The sequence below is a fragment of the Tigriopus californicus genome, chromosome 10 (genome assembly GCF_007210705.1).
Source record: "Tigriopus californicus strain San Diego chromosome 10, Tcal_SD_v2.1, whole genome shotgun sequence".
Classification (NCBI taxonomy): domain Eukaryota; kingdom Metazoa; phylum Arthropoda; class Copepoda; order Harpacticoida; family Harpacticidae; genus Tigriopus; species Tigriopus californicus.
In genome coordinates this window covers 5,061,017-5,082,060 of record NC_081449.1, presented here as the reverse complement: position 1 = coordinate 5,082,060, position 21,044 = coordinate 5,061,017, and the positions used below count along the sequence as shown (strand labels likewise).

Below are 21,044 nucleotides of genomic sequence, written 5' to 3'. Positions count from 1 at the left end.
CTGGAGGTAAGTGGAGAGGGTATGCGAGGAAGGAAAATGACAGAAAACGAGGTGATCTTCTCGCGTTCCTTGATCATTGCTGCATGAAGTGCCCATCTTGCCACGAAAACCTGAGTTGTGGGAGAAAAAAAAGGCGAGCCATCGGACTTAAGAACGACGAGGATCGCGAGTGGAACGAGACGAATGAAGAGGCCTGAAAATACAGAGTGAGATCCAGCTCCAAGGTCTCTTTCAGTGGATGTTGTTGGTGAAGGGATGGAGTGGACTACAGATGCACTCTGGAATACTCTAGACCACAGGAAGCGTACAAATGGCCTTCTGAGCAAAGAAGGTGAGAAAAATGCGGAGAATTTGCCATAAATATTGGCAAACGCCGATACTTGAGGGAAAATGAGATAAATTGAATGTGAACTCTTGTCGACTCTATTCCATGTACATGTTCTATGTCCGAGAGGAAATAACGACAATGCCCGATCGAACAAGGTCAAAATCATTCAGTTCGACCTCCCCTTCCACGAAAGGGGAGAGGGCGTAAATGATTCAAAAATAATTTGTTCATGTCAAAACTGACATTGTCTAATGGTCAAATGCAAGTTCAATTTCGGTGATGCGAGTAAATGGTAACACGAGCTTCAAACTTCACATTTTTGCACTGGGCATCCGAAAAGAAAGAGTGTTCTGGATGCCGTTAAGCGGTCTGAGTATGGAACAAAATTATGACTGTGTGTGGAACAAAAAGAATGGAAGCTCACTTAACATAGACTATGGAAGCCAATTTCTTAAACTAGAAAGGCGTGTTCTCAATGTGCAAAATTGTCTCGTTCATATTTATGGCTCTTCACAAAGCTTCGGCAAAGAAGAGAACTTCATATGAGACGAGCGAGGAGAGGTAATCGGGCATAGCCGCACCTCAAAACTCCGCAAAACGGAGAATTGGAATATTGTGCTCTTCCAGAGAGTAACTATTACACAAGCCGACCGACCACCATTACACGACTCCATCGTAGGTTGGTAAAGTTTGGAGATCAAGAATTGGGGAGAGTGTTTTCGATTGTATTCTCCAACATTTGAAAAAGGTTGGATCAGTACGGATAAAGGGATTACCGGACCTGAATGGAACATCAAAAGGTGAGTAGATATACGGTCTACTAGTAAATGCATTGATTATTAGAGGTGTCTCTTTTGGCACGAAAAATGTGTCACTAGCGAAAAACAAATGCTCATTCTTTCAATTGTTCGTTAGCTTCAGAGCTCCGGGCAACTTTGTCACAAAAGCAATAGAATGACTGTAAGACCGAGTGCTGTTCGAAAGGGCCAAGGGTCTCTTCAGCCCAAGAAAATTTGTTTCATGCTGAGAACTGAGCCGGGATATGCGACATCTGGAACAAGACTCAATTTGTCCAAAGTGTGGTCACACAATCGAGGAAATTATTATCACAAAATTCATCAAGGCGGATATTTCTTTTCAGATCTTTTGTGGGGATTGAAAGCTTACCTGAAAAGAAGGGAGGGAAACAGTTCCGTTAAAGGCGAGCAAAAGCAATGTTTATCTCCAAGAAAGATCTGATTGAGTTGTTGAGCGACGAATACCGTCTTATCTATGAGCGCTGAGTACTACAGATATTTATGGAGGAGCAATTTCCACCTTCTTTTCTCCTTCAATGAAAGCAAAACAGATCACCCTTCAGTGGACCTTTTCCGGCTAGTCCATCAACACGTTGCATTTTGACAGGCTAGCTTTCTAAGTTTCATGCACGAGTTCAACTCGGTCCATTTTGAGCGACACCTCTATTGGCATAAAATCAAATTGCAAATTGAAGTAGTTGCTTCCTTCAAGTTCACAGAAATTTAATAACGAGCTTTTACCCTGCACTCGCATCAAACGTATGTATCTTTAAATTTTTCGAGTGATAGACTTCTTCCAAAGATGGAACAGAAATCCCATAAAGCCTGATCAGACTCTTAAAGTTTGTGAAGTTATTTCTTTTTCCCTTTAGGGAAAGGGTACCCTTTTCCTCCATCCAACCCAATTGGTGACCCTTTAAACATGCTTACAGGAGTGCTGAATGCTAGTCGTCAGCATAGTTTTTCTTATTTGCGTATATTAGTATATATTAGTATTATGTATTGGCACTGTTTGAGCAAATAAGTTTATTATCTGTGATAGAAGAAGGTTTCAAAACAACGGTATATGATATAGATAGATAGATGGATTTATTTTAGGAAAACTGATCATGATTTGATGATGTCGGCATCTAATCTTTGAGTTAACATCTTGATATATCAACAATTTCATGAGCATGTAATTCCTCACGTTCTGGGTAAGCAAAAGCTTGTTATCACGAGGACCTGGGCAAGTTAAAGAAGACATAGATAGCCAATAATGTTTCAGAGGCCGAGCTGCAGCACAACAACGTGAGTTGGAAGAAATACAAAATGAAATTGAAAGACTTGTAGTCAATCATATCGGTTCGAATTCATGAGAAAAGAAGGGACCAAGAAAATGATGGATTACGTTTTTGGAGAAATATGGTCAGAGAGTGGGGACTTTGTTTTCAAGGCTATATCAAGCTTTGATCTTATAATAGTTGCCTTTTAGGCATTACGGGAATAAGGGATGAGAGCATTGGCGAAAAATATAAATATCCAAATTAGTTCTCCCAAAAGGTTACCAAGGAGTCACTATTTTCAAGTATCATTTCATTAAAAGGTTCTACAGGGTCAAAGTTGATGATAAGTATTGCTAAGATGAAACAAGCTTTGATTTTTGTGTAGGATAAGGTACACTCGGCTAGTGAGGTCATCATGCATTTTTGCCGAAAGGCACTATCATGTCTGGTATTGCATTGTATCTCCATGCGTGGGGGTAATTAGCGTCGAAAAGTTCCCTTGAAATGGGCCGGAGAGGAGAATCAAACCGAGGACCGCTTTATTTCCAGGAAACTGTGCTAACCTCCACATCACATGTCTTCCCCCTTTTCCACCGATTTTCGGTTTTTGATTACTCTTTTGATAAGTAGCAATCCGCTGACGGTACACGGACTTTGAAATGTTGGCGAGAAATGCCAAGGCACGTCCTATCCTATTTTGCATTTGCCCATATTTTGGATCAGGTTTCCTGCCTCAAGTCAGTTCGTTACTAGTTCCTGGGTTGGAAGTAGAAATGAGCGGATTTCCTTATGGGGTAAATATTTGACAGGACATCACTTATTGCCGATTTATTCTAGTTTGACAGTAAACACTGGAGAGTAAACAAAACTGCTTTAGAGGTGACTTATTTTGATAGCATTTATTCCATAAGGAGAAAATACTTGATGAAATATTTAAAACAGGCTAAGTATCAAAAAGAAGTTTCCAAACACATATCGTTGAAATTTTCCAACATGGTGTTGCAAGGTTTTTAACGCAATTTATGATATCCTAACAGATTATTTTCTCTACAATAAATGGTTTCAATATCATTCATTCGTCTGTTTAAATTACACCGTACTGAAGTAACTATGCAAGTTGCATTAAAAAGGAATTTTATATTACTGATGGAATTTTTTTTTGCCATTCGAGTACAGTGCACAACAAGGAAACAATGGATCATGAAATCTAACTAGTGCTAATTACTGTAATGGGCAAAATTGAAGGTCCTAAGAACGATCAAGGCTTTTCATTTACTTCAGGTAGATAGAAAGAAATGAGCCATTTTCTCTTATACCATTACCAATTCTATTATTCTTAGAAATTTGAAGGTGTCTTCACTCTATTTTTGTTGTACGAACGCCTTGCTAATAAAATTAAGTACAATATGGGATAGTGGTAGTGCTAAGTACCTTACTAATCATGGTTGCTAGGCAAACCATTTTAAGTTGGCCAATTGAATCTTAGAATCAGATTTTATAGCTTTTATTTTGTAGATAAAGCAAATTTACCAGATCATAAAGTAAAACGCATTTCAAATCCTTTAAAGTGCAAAAAATATCGTATAACTATGAATGGGAATGCTTTCATTCTTTTATCAATGGCGAAAACGAAATCGACAGAATCACTGAAAGAAAAATATACGTGTAGCAGCTCATCCCGAACAAATGGCGCATAATAGGAAAACTAAATAAATAGGAAAGAGAATTGACATGGATCGAAGATAACGTTCATCTTCCATCCAACACGGATTCGTTTCATTCTTGACAAAAAATAGACAAAACCAGTAAAAGTTAATGCAAAAATGAGAGTGCAAAAAAGTCTTCACAAAACAATATGACATTGATGAGTAAACATAATTGATTAACGGTTATTGGCTTAAAACGACACCCCTTCCTTATACAGAAACCTTGCACTTGTGCAAGTTTCCCACCCTACAAAACACTTTAGGCTTGAAAGAATCGGCTTCGCAAGAATAATGATTTAAGCATAATTAAGCCTGGCTTTGAATCTTGAGATGTGACCCACCAACTTGTCGATGAGACATGTTACAAACTGCGCCATTTTGCAACACTATTAGGTCACGGGCATCAAGAATGTTTCTTAAGTCCACAAAGCATTAATCACAAGAAAATAATTGTTCAATCTTTTGATTGTGGCACTGAATTGGCCAGTCCTCGGTAAGCAGTTTTTTGACAACATTCCAAACCCAGAACCCTTTCGAAACCGATGTTTTATAAGATTTCTTTGCTCCCTTCCGGTTTGGTTGAAGCGATATTCGCCCTTCATTCGCCCCAGACAACCAATAACGCCTTTTCAACGATATTTATGTCTGTCGCCTCATATCTCACATATTTGAGCTATGTACGTAGGGTACATACCTGAGTCAAGGGTTAGAGGATTGACAAAACAGCTTCAACAAAAATTTGAAGGAGATTTGCATGACCTCCTTAAAATTCAACTATTTTTTACTCACTCAATGTGACTGCAGAGTTTATAAGGAGATCTTGAAGGATATTTAATCTAAAATCTGACAACAATTGACCAGTACACTCCGTCACAACTGTTACACATCGGTTATTTTAAGTTTGGGGAAAGTAGAGCATGGTGAGGTGCGAGAAAGGCATGGTGAGATGAGAGTGGAGCATTGTGTGGTGAAAGTGGAGCATGGTGAGTTGATAGTGGAGCATAGCGAGGTGAAAGTAGAGCGTTGTAACGTGAGAGTAGACCATGGTGAGATGAAAGTAGAACATGGTGAGATGAAAGTAGAACATGGTGAGATGAAAGTAGAACATGGTGAGGTGAGAGTGGAGCATGGTGAGATGATAGTGGAGCATGGTAAGGTGAAAGTGGAGCATACTGAGATGAGAGTGGAGCATGGTGAGGTGATAGTGGAGCATTCTGTGATGGTAGTGGAGTGTGGTGAGGTGAAAGTGGAGCATGGGGAGAGTGGAAAATAAGGATAGTGGAGCATTATGTTTCAGAAAATTTAAGCTCATATCTTACTTCTGATCACTTCTTTGAGGATTTCAGATTTGAATACATTTCTTATAATCAAATCATTGTTCTAATATTGATGCCATGTTTCTCTGTTTGTTCCTGATATTTTCCATGGGCTTTCACTTGTCTTAAGAGGCAACATGTAGCACAAAACAATGACCTGAATAGACACATTTATTTCAGGAACACTTTGAACATGATTTGATAATGTCGGCATCCAATCTTTGAGTTAACATCTTGATATATCAACCATTTCATGAGCATGTAATTCCTCAGGTTCTGGGTAAGCAAAAGCTTATCACCAGGACGTGGGCAAATTAAAGAAGACATGACATAGATAGTCAATAATGTTACAGAGGCCAAGCTGCAACACAATAACGTGAGTTGGAAGAAATACAAAATAATAAAAAAATTGTAGAACGTGAGTTGGAAGAAATACAAAATAATAAAAAAATTGTAGTCAATCATATTGGTTCAAATTCATGAGAAAAGAAGGACCAAGAAAAAGAAATAGAAAGAAAAACAGAGCCAAGGATCTATTTGTGTTAATTTTTAACTTGTATAAAGTGTTAATTTGTTCTGTTTACTAGAAAATGCGAAACGACTTCAGGAATAAGATTGAAATTATTTAGAGGTTGAACCCATCCAGAAAAAGGGCCAACTTGGCTCGTCGGAAATGGCAGCATCTTAAAACAAATACCAACTTCCACTCTTGTTCTTAGTATATATTTAACCGTTTTAAGATGGCGATTTCAGATTACGATGAAATGGTTCAATAACAATACAAAAAGTGCAAAATGCTTTTTCAAAACCGTTTTATATCCTTTTTTTCTCGCTTTATAACTGATTTCAAGGCATTTTTTTATCAAACCTCTAACTCTACAGATGTACAGATGTAGAGCAATAAATATTGGTGAAGTCAGATTGCTCAAACGCATGATGCTGAAACCAGCCATTTGTCATTGCACCAGGGGAGTTACTTTGGCCAACCAATTAATCATTGGTCAGTCGCGTTTTGGAATATCTTTTCAGGCTAGAAACAGAAGCGTATCGAGTCACGAAGGTATGTTTGCTCCAAGCAAACAAACCAAATGAAAAACATGACTTCTACTCGAGAGCAGGGACCAGCCAAAGTAAAAATGTGATCTCCCTGTCTCTACAACCACATTGCGAGATCCAAGGCCGAGGCCAAAGGGTTGCTTCTTTTGTTCAGACTTCATGCAACTTTCAGTCAGACAGGATTTGCTCAAGGATGGGTAGAATTTCAGAAATTAGAGCGTTTACATTTGGCCATGTTAATTTGACTATGAAAATAAGGATTGAAAGAAGCTTGGACTTTTTTTCAATTGAAGGATGTGTTGCCATTTTTGGAAAGTGTTCTGTTCTTACATTTATCGGTAGCACGAAAACGAAGTTCAATTTTTAGTCATGACCATTTCGTATCCCGGGAAATAGACATTTTGTGAATGAATAGACAAGAAATACCATTCCGTGAATGAGCTCTTTTAAAAGATACAAGGGGATGAGCATGATTGAAATTCATCAATCACTCCTTGTTCCCTTGATGATTGTCCATGTTTAGCCATGGAGGTCGCAATGTAACTGGAGGTCTTTCCAATTGTCGTCGGATATCCCGGTAGGCTTTGATCTCGTTAAGAAACGGGCCAGAACGATGATTTAGGCCTTACCTTGGATCGGTTTTCACCCTCCGTGTTTTTTTAAAGATTTTACTGCTGATCATTTCCAGCTATTATTCTCCAGTTTTCACGTATTTAATTGTTTATAATTCAAAATGATTGGTCAGCTACGTAAGCTTTTGACAATATAGCTTTGAAACGAATCATGTTACAAGTAAATGATATAGAAATTGCCTGTCGATAATTAAGAAGATCTTCATTCCTCATTTGATTACTTTAATTCGAAAAATGGCTCAGAGTTGCTCGTTCACAGTCCATATTTCTAGAAGTTCGTGGTTACACACTTCCGTGCTCTAGATTTATAGTCACGATGTCCATGATCAAATCTTGAAATGCCTTTTTCTAGATTATACAATTCCTATGAATGCCACAGAAAAGCAATCTATTTTTAGGGAAAACAACCCCGTGTTTGTCAATCAAATCCTCATCAGAAACTAGCAAACCAAAGTTCCGCATACATGAGAAAAAGTTTCACCGAAATGCACTCATCTCAACCCGATGGCACGTTTCTTGCTTTATGGCCGGAGTTTCTAAACTGGAGACCTCGTTATTATTTTTGCACCAGCCAGTTGAAGAGAGTCTTGTTTCCTCTCGTCTGTTTTTATATTTACATGTACTTTTTATGAAACAAAGTCGAACTTTGAAATTGGAATGACTGATATTGGTCAGGTATCAATTTGAATTTTATATTTTCCCTCATCCTATTTTGGCTCTGAAAAAACAGCCGTCTTCATGTATTTTGTTTTCGATAGAAAACGAGCAACGAGAAATCTACTGTAAAGAAATGCTGAGTGTTTGTATTGTTACCGTTGACATGCTGTTAACTTTGCGATGACGATTTTCTTCTATATGGATTGAATCAAGTCCTCATTTTTTGCGCACAACAATCTCAAGATACCATTTCTTGGTCTTTTTGTTTATCGTCAATTTCATTCATGGAAGTCCGCTGGAGGTTCTCAAATTAGAACAAAAGCAATAAACTTCGTGAATCCTTAGCATTCGGCCAAATAACTGATTTCTAAGTCATCGTTTTATGTTCCATGACAATTTCCAGAGTTCCACTGTTGTACAGATATCTCCACAGATGGCGTTAAAGAAGAGGACAAGCCAAATCTTAGAGAAAGCTTGTATCACATATGCGCCCTCTTTGGAAAAGTACATGAACTTTATTACGGTTAAAGACTGATACGTTCACACAAAAACCCCGGTTAAATCTCTGGATCTTCTTCAGGTTTTGGAATCCAAGCCTTTGGATCGGCGAGCAATTCTGGATCAAAACCATCCCGGCTCATCTTCTCCATGACCGACACTTCAGGCACACCCACCCGAATCATCTTGAAATACTTGCTCAAATCACGATGCTCAGAAGCTTGCACCATTTTCATGTTATCAATGGCCTCCAATGATTCGGCTGGCACTTCCGTATTTATATCTGGTTTATTATCTCCTTCAACCGGATCGTGTTTCACTTCCTCATTTTTGACATTGGACTCCAACTTGAGATCTATCGATTCCCCAGGCTTTATGGCCACTTCTGGCAGTGATTCTAAAGTCAGAATTTGCTTCTTGAGATGTGCTCGTCGAAATTGACTGCACTAGCTAAGCTATCTATTCTGCCTTCTCTAGCATAACAAGATGCCTGGCTCTGGTTTCTTTCTTAATTGGCGCCAAACAAAACCTAGCCAGGCTATGGCAACAATATCCCGTCCCTCTTTGACCATTGCCCAACTGAAAACAATGCAGAAAGAATTGTCAACATCCAGCCAGCCAAGCCTATAAAGACCTTGAGCCAGAACGTCCTTGCCCAAACGTTGGCCTTCGTTAAAATATCGCTGTTCCTGGTATCGAATTTGAGGAGGAGGTCTTTTAGTGGAAACTTGTCACATAACGGACAAATGTCAAAGCCAGTGAGGAAAGCTTGCTCATTTGGTCACGTTTCAAACCAAAGTGTGATGCCATTAAGGTAAGCGTAGATGCTTTTTGGGTCACTTAAAGTGTGTTCCCTCTTCTTTTAATGAATGGTTTTTCCCCTTTTTTGGGTCTCCGACTTTCGAAAGCGTTTTCTATATCTGCCTTTGGTTGTAGCTTTTCCTAAAATAAATGATATTTCTTAGAGCACATCCCAAGTTCAGTTTCGAGAATTTTCAGAGCAGATTCCAATCGATGAATGCGATGGTTATGTTGGTCCAATCTGCTCTCACAGGCACAAACAAAAGTGTTCAGAAACTCAAGGGACTTTAGCAGAAACTGATTGAAATCTGCAGCAACGACTTTGCCAAAGTCAGCCATGGAATCCGATTTGGTGACACTCATGGCGATGAATATCAGTGGAACTGGATTGAATTGTATTCGTTATCTAGAATTTGGGGGATGTGGTTGATAAAAATAGCGGTTATCTGAATATTGCCACCTTGTCCTTGCAGAGAATGTAGTTGTCAAACTGAATTTCCATTTTAGTGTGTGGAAGTTTTCCTCAAATCATTGGCCTGAAACATGTTGAATGATGCTGTCAAAGAACGTGTCAAACCTCTAAGAAAGTCTAAATGAAAAATTTCAATCAGCAACAAAAACTTGCCGTTCGAAAGGAAATTCGTCAGACGCCAAAAAGGCTGTAAAGAGTCGTTGAAATGGCCGCAAGGATCGTGTCAAGTCGCAGCTTTTCCCAATATCGTGAGGACTTCAGGTACTTCGATTACTACAATTTTTTATGGTTTTTTTTAATAATCAAATTTTGACAGTTCATTTTGCATCCCTATTGTGCCGACATCATAAAAGATGGTTTAAAAAACCAAAAACAAATTGAATCTATAATACGTAAAAACTTTGAAAAGCATGAACTTGGCATGGCTAGTGTCTCTAAATGTGAGGTCTATTATTGCCAATGAAGAAAAGATCAGAGACCTTGTTCTTGAACAAGCACCAGAGATTTTGGCGATGCAGGAAATGTGGCAATTCTCCAGGATTCAACTGATATTCAATGGATACGACTTGATAGGAATTGAACGAACAGATGGGAGACGGGGAGGTGGAGTGGGATTTTTGATTAAATCAAACCACAAATATAGCCAACCTAAAAACCTTGAATTAATGGACGAAGATTGTGAGGTAATAGGAATTGAATTAGGAAAAAGAGTCTTCCTCTCTGTGTACATACCACCACATGCTGACTTTAATCGAGCTTTCCACAAACTAAATGATATTCTAGCAAACACTGGAGGAAAATCAGTCTTTCTTTGTGGAGATCTGAACATTGATTTGCTGAAAACATCTAAGACTCTTACAGACCTCATTGGCCTTTTAGGACACTTTAGTTTATCACCCCTGATCAATGATGCTACAAGGATTACCGCACACTCCCGCACTTTAATAGACAATATCTTCACTAACTGTTCCGAGGTATTGTCCTCTGGAATACTTGAATGTGACGTTAGTGATCACTTTGCAACTTTTACTTCAATAAGCATGAAATCAGTAATAAGTAAGACCCTGTCCAAGGAAATAGAAATTAGAGACACAAGAAAACCTAATCTAAAAAGACTAAAAGATTTATTGCAAGCCAAAGACTGGGTGTTAGATATGGAAAACCCCAAGCAGGCATTTAACAATTTTGAGACAACGTTTTCTCAGATATTTGATATAGCTTGTCCAATAATAAAAAGACGATGCAATAAAGGGAACACAAAACAAAATGCTTGGATGACATGGGGACTGATGACGTCACGAAAACAGAAAGATAAACTGTTAAATAAATTCAGGAAACATCCTAATATAGAGTCAAAAACCACCTATGATAGTTACGCTAAATTATATTACAAGCTAGTGCGGATAGCCAAAGAGATACATTGGAAGAACTTTTTTAAAGTGAATCAAAAAAAATTGAAGACCCTCTGGAAGGGTGCGAATGAACTAATGGGTAACACGACAAAATCACAGACAGTTTCTTTTAGTCTCAAATCTAACAAAGAAAACCAAATCACATCTGATCCAAAAGAAGTTGGGACAATATTTAACAACTATTTTGCAAACATAGGTTTAACTTTAAACGGCAATTTTCCCTCTCATAACGCAGAGCTCATGGGTGGATTAGGACCCAAAAAGTCGAGAAATTTTTATTTCAAATGGGTAAAATGTAAAGAAATAAAGGCGGTGATAAATGAGCTCAAGTCGAAAAACAGTTCAGGAATGGACGGTCTGTCAAACCGAATTCTAAAACATATAGCTCCAGCTTTAATAGTGCCGTTGGCGAGGTTAGTGAACATTTCTTTTGTGTCCGGATACATACCAACAGAATGGAAAACTGCAAAAGTCATTCCACTTTTTAAATCAGGTGACAAATCACTACCTGGTAACTATCGCCCTATAAGTCTTTTGCCAAGTTTCTCCAAGGTTTTAGAAAAAATTGTTCATAAACAAATGGCTAACTTTTTAGAAGTAGAGGTTCTCCTTTACCCTGAACAGTTTGGTTTTAGAAAACAACATAACACTATGCATGCAGTTCAAAAATTTCTACAAAATATTTCTGCTAATCTCTGCGACAAAATGGCACTGACTATATTTCTGGACCTCAAAAAAGCTTTTGATTGCGTTGATCATGGTATATTGATAAAAAAACTGGAGTATTACGGATTCCGCGGTAGGTCCATAGTTTGGTTCAAAAACTACCTTTCTGAGAGGTACCAGTATGTCGAGGTAAATAATGTTAGGTCCTTGAAACTGAAAGTTAAATGTGGGGTTCCTCAAGGCAGCATCCTTGGACCTCTCTTATTTCTGATCTATATAAACGACATGCCTCAGCATAGCAATTTGAAATGCATTATGTTTGCTGATGATACGACGTTTCAATGTTTTGAAAGCCAACCTGATAAACTAGAGGAGAAAACAAATGTTCAACTGGAACGTATTTTCAAATGGTTAGAAATAAATAAATTAACTTTAAACATAGATAAATCTAAATTCATGATTATCAGGCACAAAAATTGTAATTTTAACTTCAATATCAATGTAAATGGATGTAGGTTAGAGGAGGTGGGTTCCACCACTTCCAATGAAAAATCCATACGATTTCTGGGAATGCAACTCGATAGCAAACTCAACTGGCACTGTCACATTGATAGTGTAGCAAACAAAATTCGAAAAATTCTTTTCAGTCTGAACAGAATTCGCAAGTCAGTGCCCAAAACTGTAAAGAAACAACTTTATAATGGACTTATCCGAAGTGTTTTGGAATACGGTATTGAATTTTATGGCCAAAGTACGAAACTGAAGATCTTGTCCATACTCCAGAAAAGAGCTATACGTTGGATAAATAATGCGAGGTGGTTTTCTCACACTGAATCTTTGTTTCATGAGTCCAAGCTCTTAAAATTGCAAGATTTGCGCACGCTTAAAATCGTTCAAGTGATGAGGCAGTCGTGCTTGCAAGAACTTCCACCATGCATTAATATTTTCAAATGGAAAAATAATCCTCGGCTTGGCGGTTGGAGAGCAATTACTCCAGTTGCCAAGTCGGGACTTTTACAAAGACTACCGAATTTTGCTTTTCCCAACGAGTGGAATAATTTCAACCCTCCAGGCATTGATCTAACCAGACTTAAATTCACCCAAACAACCAGAGATTATCTCTTACAGAAGTACTCTATTGCTCCGTGCAAACTCAAAAATTGCTATGTATGCCAACAAAAATCCTAAGAAATGATTTTTATTTTTATTTTTTATTACGATTATCAGCCGCTCAATCTCATCAAAACACTCCATGCACCAAATACAATTCTAAACCTATTAATTTTCCTCCCATTCCTGAAGTCGTCTCACATTTTCTAGTAAACATAACAAATTAACACTGAAATTATTTGCTTTGCTCTGTTTTTCATGTTCTTCTTTCTGTATCTTTTTCTTAGTCCCTTCTTTTCTTATAACTTCAAACCGATATGATTTCCTACAAGCCTTTCAATTTGATTTTGTAATTCTTCCAACTCACGTTATCGTGTTGCAGCTTGGCCTCTGTAACATTATTGACTATCTATGTCATGTCTTCGTTAATTTGCCCAGGTCCTGGTGAAAACAAGCTTTTGCTTACCCAGAACCTGAGGAATTACATTCTCATGAAATTTTTGATGTATCAAGATGCTAACGCAATGATAAAATTCCGACATTATTTAATCATGATCAAAGTGTTCCTGAAATAAATCTATCTAATCTAATCTATCTAATAATTAGCTGCCAGTGCACACTTTCCCTACTGAGGTATAAAAGAGCACTGTCACTGATGATTTCAAGCAAAGTTTGTGTAATCATTATTAGTGTTAAGCAAACGACGAGTGGGCCATTTTTCATTCGAAATAACTCGTAGGCCGCCTCATTTTAGAGCCCTGGACATAAGTGTTGTTTTATTCCGAAATGAATTCAATATCTTACAAGGTATAAGTGGAGAATTTTTGAATGGAAAACGATTGCTATCCACCATTGACTCTGCCAAGAAATATCATGCAAGATGAGATTAGAATCGAGTCTATTACCGAAAATCATTCATCTCCATTAGGTTTCGATACACGAATAGCCTCGGATGAGATAGACCAGAGTCCAGGACAAATACATTATCTCCGTTCCTTTGTTTTCGAGAGACATGTCCGATGGACAATTATAATAACTGATACCCACTGGCCCAACGTAGTTTCGTGTTCCAGGAAAACTCTGATGGCCAGCCTTATTCATAATCTGGAGAGACTCGAAGTCTGGATCCAATCAAGAGGAAGGCCCGTATTTTTATGATGTGCAATTATTCCATTTAGCTTGAGCATTTATCGTGAATGATGGATCAGACAAAAACAATATTCCTGATGTTGAAAAAGACTGAATCTTAAATTTTTGACGTTTTCGAATTGGCGTCATCAATTTCACTAGTTACCGCCATCTACCGCTCAAAATTACCGTTCGTTGATTTCTTTGCAAGGATAACGCCATAATGTTCTTATGCCATAGATAACGATTGTCTTTTACTTCGATCAGGCTGCCAACTTGTTACCACTTGCTGCCAATTTCTGCCAATTTTTGCCAATTTCTGCCATTGTCTGCCACTTACTGCCATGACATGGTAGAAAATGGCAGAAATTCATTCAAAGTCGAGTTTTGCCATCACTGTATACAATAGAAAGCATCCAGAGATGAAAACATGTCCTGTCATCTAGCAATCAAGCTTAAAGTTGCAAAAAGGTAAGCTTAACAAAACATTGCACTTTTCCTTTACCCTTCTTCTCAGACTGTGGGCTTCCGTGTCCAACTCATTAGATAGATTAAAGTAAAATACATCACCTTTTTCAATGCATCAAAGACACGGGTATAATGCGGAATGAGAGCGCTCTTGTAATCAGCGATGGCAAAATTCGCCTTTAAAAGGAACTTCTGCCTTTTTCTGCCAGGTGGTCAAAAATAGCTTTTAATAATTTCCCATCCAAGTTATATCCTCGCTAGCAAAAATACACTTTGAAGGAATTTCTACCATTTTCTGAAGTGGTCAAAAATGGCTTTTAATGATTTCTCATCACTGCTTGTATTAGAAGTGATTAAAGAAATTGGGACCGTACAGTATTCCAAGAAGATACAAAAGGTACGCTTTTAAAAGCACCCATGAGCTTTGTCCCGACCCAGAATTTAGGGTCAATTCTAGTGACCATAGAGGCTTAATGTGCGTTTTGAGAGCACCTTCAAGCCCTCGGGAATTCAAGCTAGTTCGAATAATGAAGTTTCCCTTCGTCGTTGACCAGTGTTCAACTGTCTGACGACTGACTGACAAATACTAGGCAAATACCTCCTGGAGGAGTCGCTAAGAATGTCTGCAGTTTTGTCCGATTTTAAGTGGCGTACCCTGTACCTGAGGCAGGGATGATAAATCATTAAAAGCCATTTTTGACCAGGTGTCAGAAAATGGTGGCAGAAATTCCTTCAAAGTGGATTTTTGCCATTGAGGATATATCTTGAATGTCAAGTTATTAAAAGCTATTTTTGACCACCTGGCAGAAAATGGTGGCAGAAAATGGCAGAAATACCTTCGAAGTCGAATTTTGCCATTGCTGATCTGAGGACTTTAGCAACCCAAGAACTTGTTAACATGACATTGATGATTATTTATTGATAAAAAATGATCATTCATTAAATCTAGGTTTTTTTGTATTTGGGGTGCTAGGGTTGGATGGGTGAACCTCGCCCTGCCAGCGAAGCTAGCGTGTCATAGTCCGTATTAGATTGGTTCTCCGCCTATGGGTGTGGTTAGCGTGTAAAAGTTTCCTTGAGAAAGGTCGGGGATGGTTGATGATGAATCAATTATTGTTTTTAGGACCCTCATGAAATGTCTAAAACAAAGTGAATAAGGAGTAGTGCAATCAAACCACGAAAACATATATTTTCTATTCTCATCTATTAGTTTCAAAGTCAGGGTAGCTTTCAAACGTCAGACCCAAGTATCAGGGCTAAAAGCGCTCAGAATTAAATATACGTGAAATTTTATTGAATGTATACCCAATGAATATGCTGGTAACTCCTGCATAAAAAATAGGAATGATAGTTCACAAAATTAGAAATTAATAAGAATGTGAATCGGCTCCCCAAGAAGAAGAGGCAAGAGAAATGGAGTAGTTCTGACAGCCGTTCAATTAGAGCAAGTAGCTGGCGGTTCTCTTTTTGTACACAACTCTATATCAATAACCACGCATTCATTTTCACACCATTAATGCATGAACCACTGAAACATGGACGGGGATGCTAGGGTCTTGAATTGAATTTTGGGCACAAAAAAATGCAAAATGAAACCGACCACGGGTCCCTACAATTTCGATTTTATAGGTTGATCGAACAACTGGATCAAAATTGATGTCCTTTCAAATCGCAGTATATGATAAAGCACAAAATGCATAACATGGTGGTCATATTTTCTGGTTAAGTGTTTGCTCAAAGGATGCCAAGACATCTAGATATGATTTTTTTTGTCAAAAAGACAAAAGGAACAACTCTTGTGATTTACACATGTAGCTCGGATAAGTGTGTTAAATCACTTAAAGTACATAAAAATGTATCATGGTCAAATACATAGTCAATCAGTATTAAACGTACTCTTAGTTATATATTGATGTAAAATTTCACAAATTTCTATTTTGCAGATGCTTTGTTATTACAATTTGAAAGCTGCGTTTTGCACCTTAAAAGATCAAAAAATAGCCTAATTATGTTTCCAGTTATTCCCAAGGCACATTATTGTCTTTTTCAATGACACGACAAGAAGTTATATTTTTCCATTTTCTTTTAGATTTCTTTAAAGGCTAAAAGAAGCAAAAAATGTCACTTAAAGCTTACAAAAGATGTAAAATTACCTTTCATTTTACTTAAGTGCCAAATGCTACGCTATCCTATCATGTTCCTAAAGTTTTTGAAATATACATGAGACAGTTCAATTTTCAAATGTGTCACTTTTTGCAATAATAAATCTATACGTACTAGAGCTGTTTTTTTTATTCAACGTTAGTATAATTTTGTCAAAATTCAAGATTAAGCTTGATTAAACTTCCGATTGACAAGTATGGCATTACAATTGTGAAATGTTGACATTAAGTAAGTTTTAAGTTATATTGCAAGCTATATTCAAGTTTTTGTACCTGCTTCAAAAAAGTGAAATATTTTCATTCATATTTTGGACATAGAAAAAGCATGTTATATTTCTTGGCAATCGCTTTAAGATACAACTGGAGCAATTTGTAGTCAAATTTGATGCAAACGCAATCTTTCAAAGCATGATATCTTATCGTTTGCTCAATGGATTTGGACAAAATTGTAGTTGGAAACGCAAGTAAGGTTACTCTCAACATCTATTGATTACGTTTTTAAATACTATTATCTCCTTGTAGGTTTTAAGTGGATTAATATATAAATGTGATCTATCTCTCGAGATGGTATTTTACAAAAGTTGTTCCTTTTTGTTTCAATAACAACGAAAATCGTTACTAGAAGTCTTGGCATTTGCACATCAACTTTATCAGTGTTGTGGGTGCCACCGTGATAAGCTAATCTCCTTGTAATCAACTACCACCAGAAGAACGCTAGCTCATTCATTTTCTGTTGTTATGTAGAGATCGAGAGCTTTGAGGGGCCATAATTTTTGACTGTCATTCAATTGAGCTGACTTAAGAGCAATCTCATTTGAAGAAAAACTAAGTTTCTGATTCGAATCGAAATGTCTATTCTCGGTCCATGTTCCAGTGGTTTATGAATGATCTACGTAGACTACCAATGGCCAAAAGCTTTTCCGAGCCCCTCTCTCTCACTTTCTCTGTGTGTCTCTCTTTGGTTCGCACTCCCGGGAAACATAAAGAGGGTGCAAATTCCAAAGTGATCTTGCTCGTATTAATATGTCTTTGTTGTGCCAGAATGGACAGGGGGGATAAGGAGCACCTCCTCACTTCCCCTTGTCGCATGAATCAGGCCACTGGTTTCCGATCAAACATGATCATCCAAGATTCTTGAGATGCTCTGATCGACGAAGTTATTTGAGGGTCCCTAGATCAAATTCGAAACCTAAACCATCAACAACAAAGTAAAAGCACCAAGAAACGATCAGTTGTGAAAGAAGGGAGTAAATAACTTGCTAGTTCAAATGAATTGGATATTAAGCCCCAATTGGAGCTAATGGACGAGTCTTACAATTTACTGAGAGTAAAACATGATGAGTCTGGCTATAATGCTATTACCGCCAACGTTACGAAACTAAAACCATGGCCATTTTCTGGCAAAATGTGTTGGTTCTTAAAAGCCTTGCTCTGTAAACGGCATAAGTGTTTCAAAAGGTTCAAAATTGACAGAGATACACCTGAGGAAGGATTGAGACGGTAACAATATGCTTTATGGTCACGACGTTTTCATCTTTTACTCCTATCAATTTGGAGATTTGGAAATTACTCTATCATACGAAGTATCGTTGACTAATCAAGGACTCTTTTGAACTTATTTAAGACGTGTGTGTACATACGGATTATAAGTGATATAGTTACAGGGAATTAACTATCTCCGTCAATCTTACCCAGGATATTGGTCGAAGCCTCATTGACAATCTGGAAGGCTGCATTGGCTTTTCTCTTCTGATGCTGGGCAGCTGCTGCCTGTTGTTCGTCATGAGAATCGATTTTAGAGTCCATTGTTTCTCTTTGAATTTGATATCCTTAACACTTTCTCACTTAAACTATTAGCGTACCCATTCGCCAAAGAACTATCGACACTCAATCATAAAATAAATCAGCGCTCTTTGTCCCGATTTCCCGACTCGATCCCATCAACTAACACGAAAGAGGTTGGAAGTTGGAACAACATGGGGACCCAACACTTGTGCCACCCTTGATGATATCTCACTGAACAAATCTATTTACCGGAGTTGAACAACAGAATATGGGGGAATGGAGCCGAATGATGTATCAAGAACACCGATGGTAAGGGCATACATCGAGGAATGGAAGAGCCATTATCGTCCAACCCCCGAGAAAGAGAGAAAACCCGGTTCAGGTTGGTTGCTGTCATCCATTGTGGCAATGTATCAATAATGGGTTTGGTACAATCAAAACATGAGCTCAGTCCACAGAGCTCCTTGTACTACTTTAGTGTCTTGATGGTTCTGAGGCTTTCAGGATCAGTTGTACGAAGTTGCAGCACGGACCTCGAACTTGAACTGACAAGGTGGGCGGATGTCCAAAACTTGGTTAATTCAATTCCCCATCACTGGTCTCAAAACGAATTGGAAGAGGAAGACAACCTCAAATTAGCTCTCACCATTTTCCTTGGAAGAAGAGACAACCACTGGCTACAAAAGTCTTATCACAGTTGATTTGCCAGCCCTGCAGTCTTGAGCTTCGCTGCTTGAGCTCAACATGTGTCTTTTTATTGTGAGGCCGAGACATAGGATGGAGGATGGAGGACGGAGGACGGAGGAGAGCAACCAGAAAAAAGGAACAAGGGCTTTTCGCATCGAAAGCGTCCGGGTAGAAAAAAATCCCCGCTCTCAACAAAATTAACGTTCCCAAAACTTGGCAAAGTTTTTGTTCATTTGAATGGTCGGCAATGGGCGCAAAGGTTGATGAAAATGGTGTTGATTATGCGTTAATCTAAAAAGGAATTTTGCTTTGCAATGCAGATTTATATAGCCCATGAATACATGGTCGTCGTGTATGAAATGACGAGACTTGAATAAGCCTCTGATGAGGTTCATAATTCATTCATTGAGTTAATTCTCAACTAATCACATTATATTTGAGTCAGTTATCCAAAATAACCGCCTTGCTTCAAGGCTTCAGCAATTTGTTATAGGCGACCTTGAGAGCACTACACGTTTTCTTAACGCTTGTGGAACCTATCACTACCCGAGATCATCATGGGAGATGGTGTACCTTTGAATGACATTTATTGTTGAGAAAGGGAGGCCTAGATACATATAGGTGAATGGAAATAAGCTGTGGCGAGAAACGAGGGATGTGGAAGAGTACAGCAAAATGAAACGACTAAGATAAAACACCAGGGCTTGTTAATTCCGTTCTTCACGGCGACGATGGAGGGGTGTCTGACCTTGTTGACCTGGGTCTCGACGCACGTACCGCTACACGATTACGACGGCACAAGAATGAAATATTTTCTTTTAAAAAAGTGTTCATTGTAAGAAAATATTTGCATGTCTATAACAAAAAGAAGTCGTGGAAATCTGCTTTATTTTTTTCGCACGACTAGTGTTGGGGCGACTAGTACGTTTTATGTAAATTAATGAGTAAACATGAGGCTTTTACTTAGGCACACTCTCTTCAATACCAAATGTCCTAGAACTGTGATATAATCCCTTAACAAAGAGCGCCTAAACAATTCTAGTGACCTTCAAAAAAAATGCGACAATGTTTTTCCTTTTTCAATGTTCCAACCTTTTTGAAGGCTTGTTTTATCAAATTATTTTATCAAAAGGACTATTCTTTTGGTTTGGCTACTCGCTATGGGAAATCTACTCCCCGGTACTATAACTTAAATGACCGATTATAGTTAGTCCATTTATTATCTGTTAAACTTTATCCAGCACTATCTTCTTGACATTTTCCACAAGCAACTAATTTTACACGTTAGTTTGAGGAGAAAATGGTACTTTTCAGATATTTACTTCAGGCTTTAATTTTTCTAACAAAAAAGCTTCATGTCGTTAGACAATAATGAATGTCCGCTACATACAAAACAAAATTTCATTCAAAATACCCGTATTGTAAGTAAGATTGGCGGTCTATGTGGCAATGTTGGTAATGATGTGTAATTTAGGGGAGAAAAATTGTCTATTAAAGAGTATCGGGATTTTTCTCAGTATTCGAGAAGCCAGTAATTTTTCTGAAGATTACGAACACAGGCCGAATTATACCTCTTTTTGCCGAATAACAAGAAATTGCAAATGTAGTCAAAGGTTTGACCAATGTTGCAACTAGTGGTATTTTTCCTCTCACCATCAAAGGAAAATTCATGATGGAAAATACCGTTATCTTAATGCAATTTTTTTGATACAAATAGAGTTATTCTCTCTTATAATATGGATTTCCACAATGTGACAAATTTGTTTTCCCATTTTACCGTCTTGCTTTGACATGAGAGTGGTTGAATCGCTTTTTTATATAATGCGGCAAACTGTATGAGATCGGCTAAAATTGGTCTTGATACTATTCATATTCTTCCTCTTGATTGCATTTTTAAACATGTAGTTTTGAAAGTATGGTCGATTCGCCGTCTGTAATGGTAGACGCATTTACTTCGAAAGTCTTTTTATCCATTAATTAGCAATTAAATTTCCAAATTTTAGAGCTAAACAATCTCAACGTGCTCCAAAAATTGGAATAAATCTCCCTCTCTTTCTTGCTTGCGATTGACCGCTTATAAAATTGTTATCTTCTGCTG

General features: G+C 37.9%; 1 protein-coding gene and 1 long non-coding RNA gene across 4 annotated transcripts in view; one reads left to right on the top strand and one right to left on the bottom strand.

The window, feature by feature from the left end:
* LOC131889269 (band 7 protein AGAP004871-like) overlaps window positions 1-21,044 on the bottom strand; it is an 83,629-nt gene that overhangs the window by 27,372 nt on the left and 35,213 nt on the right. The gene's annotated exons all lie outside the window — the stretch shown is intronic.
* LOC131889283 (uncharacterized) lies at window positions 68-13,804 on the top strand. Its single transcript, XR_009374192.1, has 3 exons — window positions 68-331; window positions 8,338-9,069; window positions 13,790-13,804. It is a non-coding gene; the product is annotated as an uncharacterized LOC131889283 (long non-coding RNA).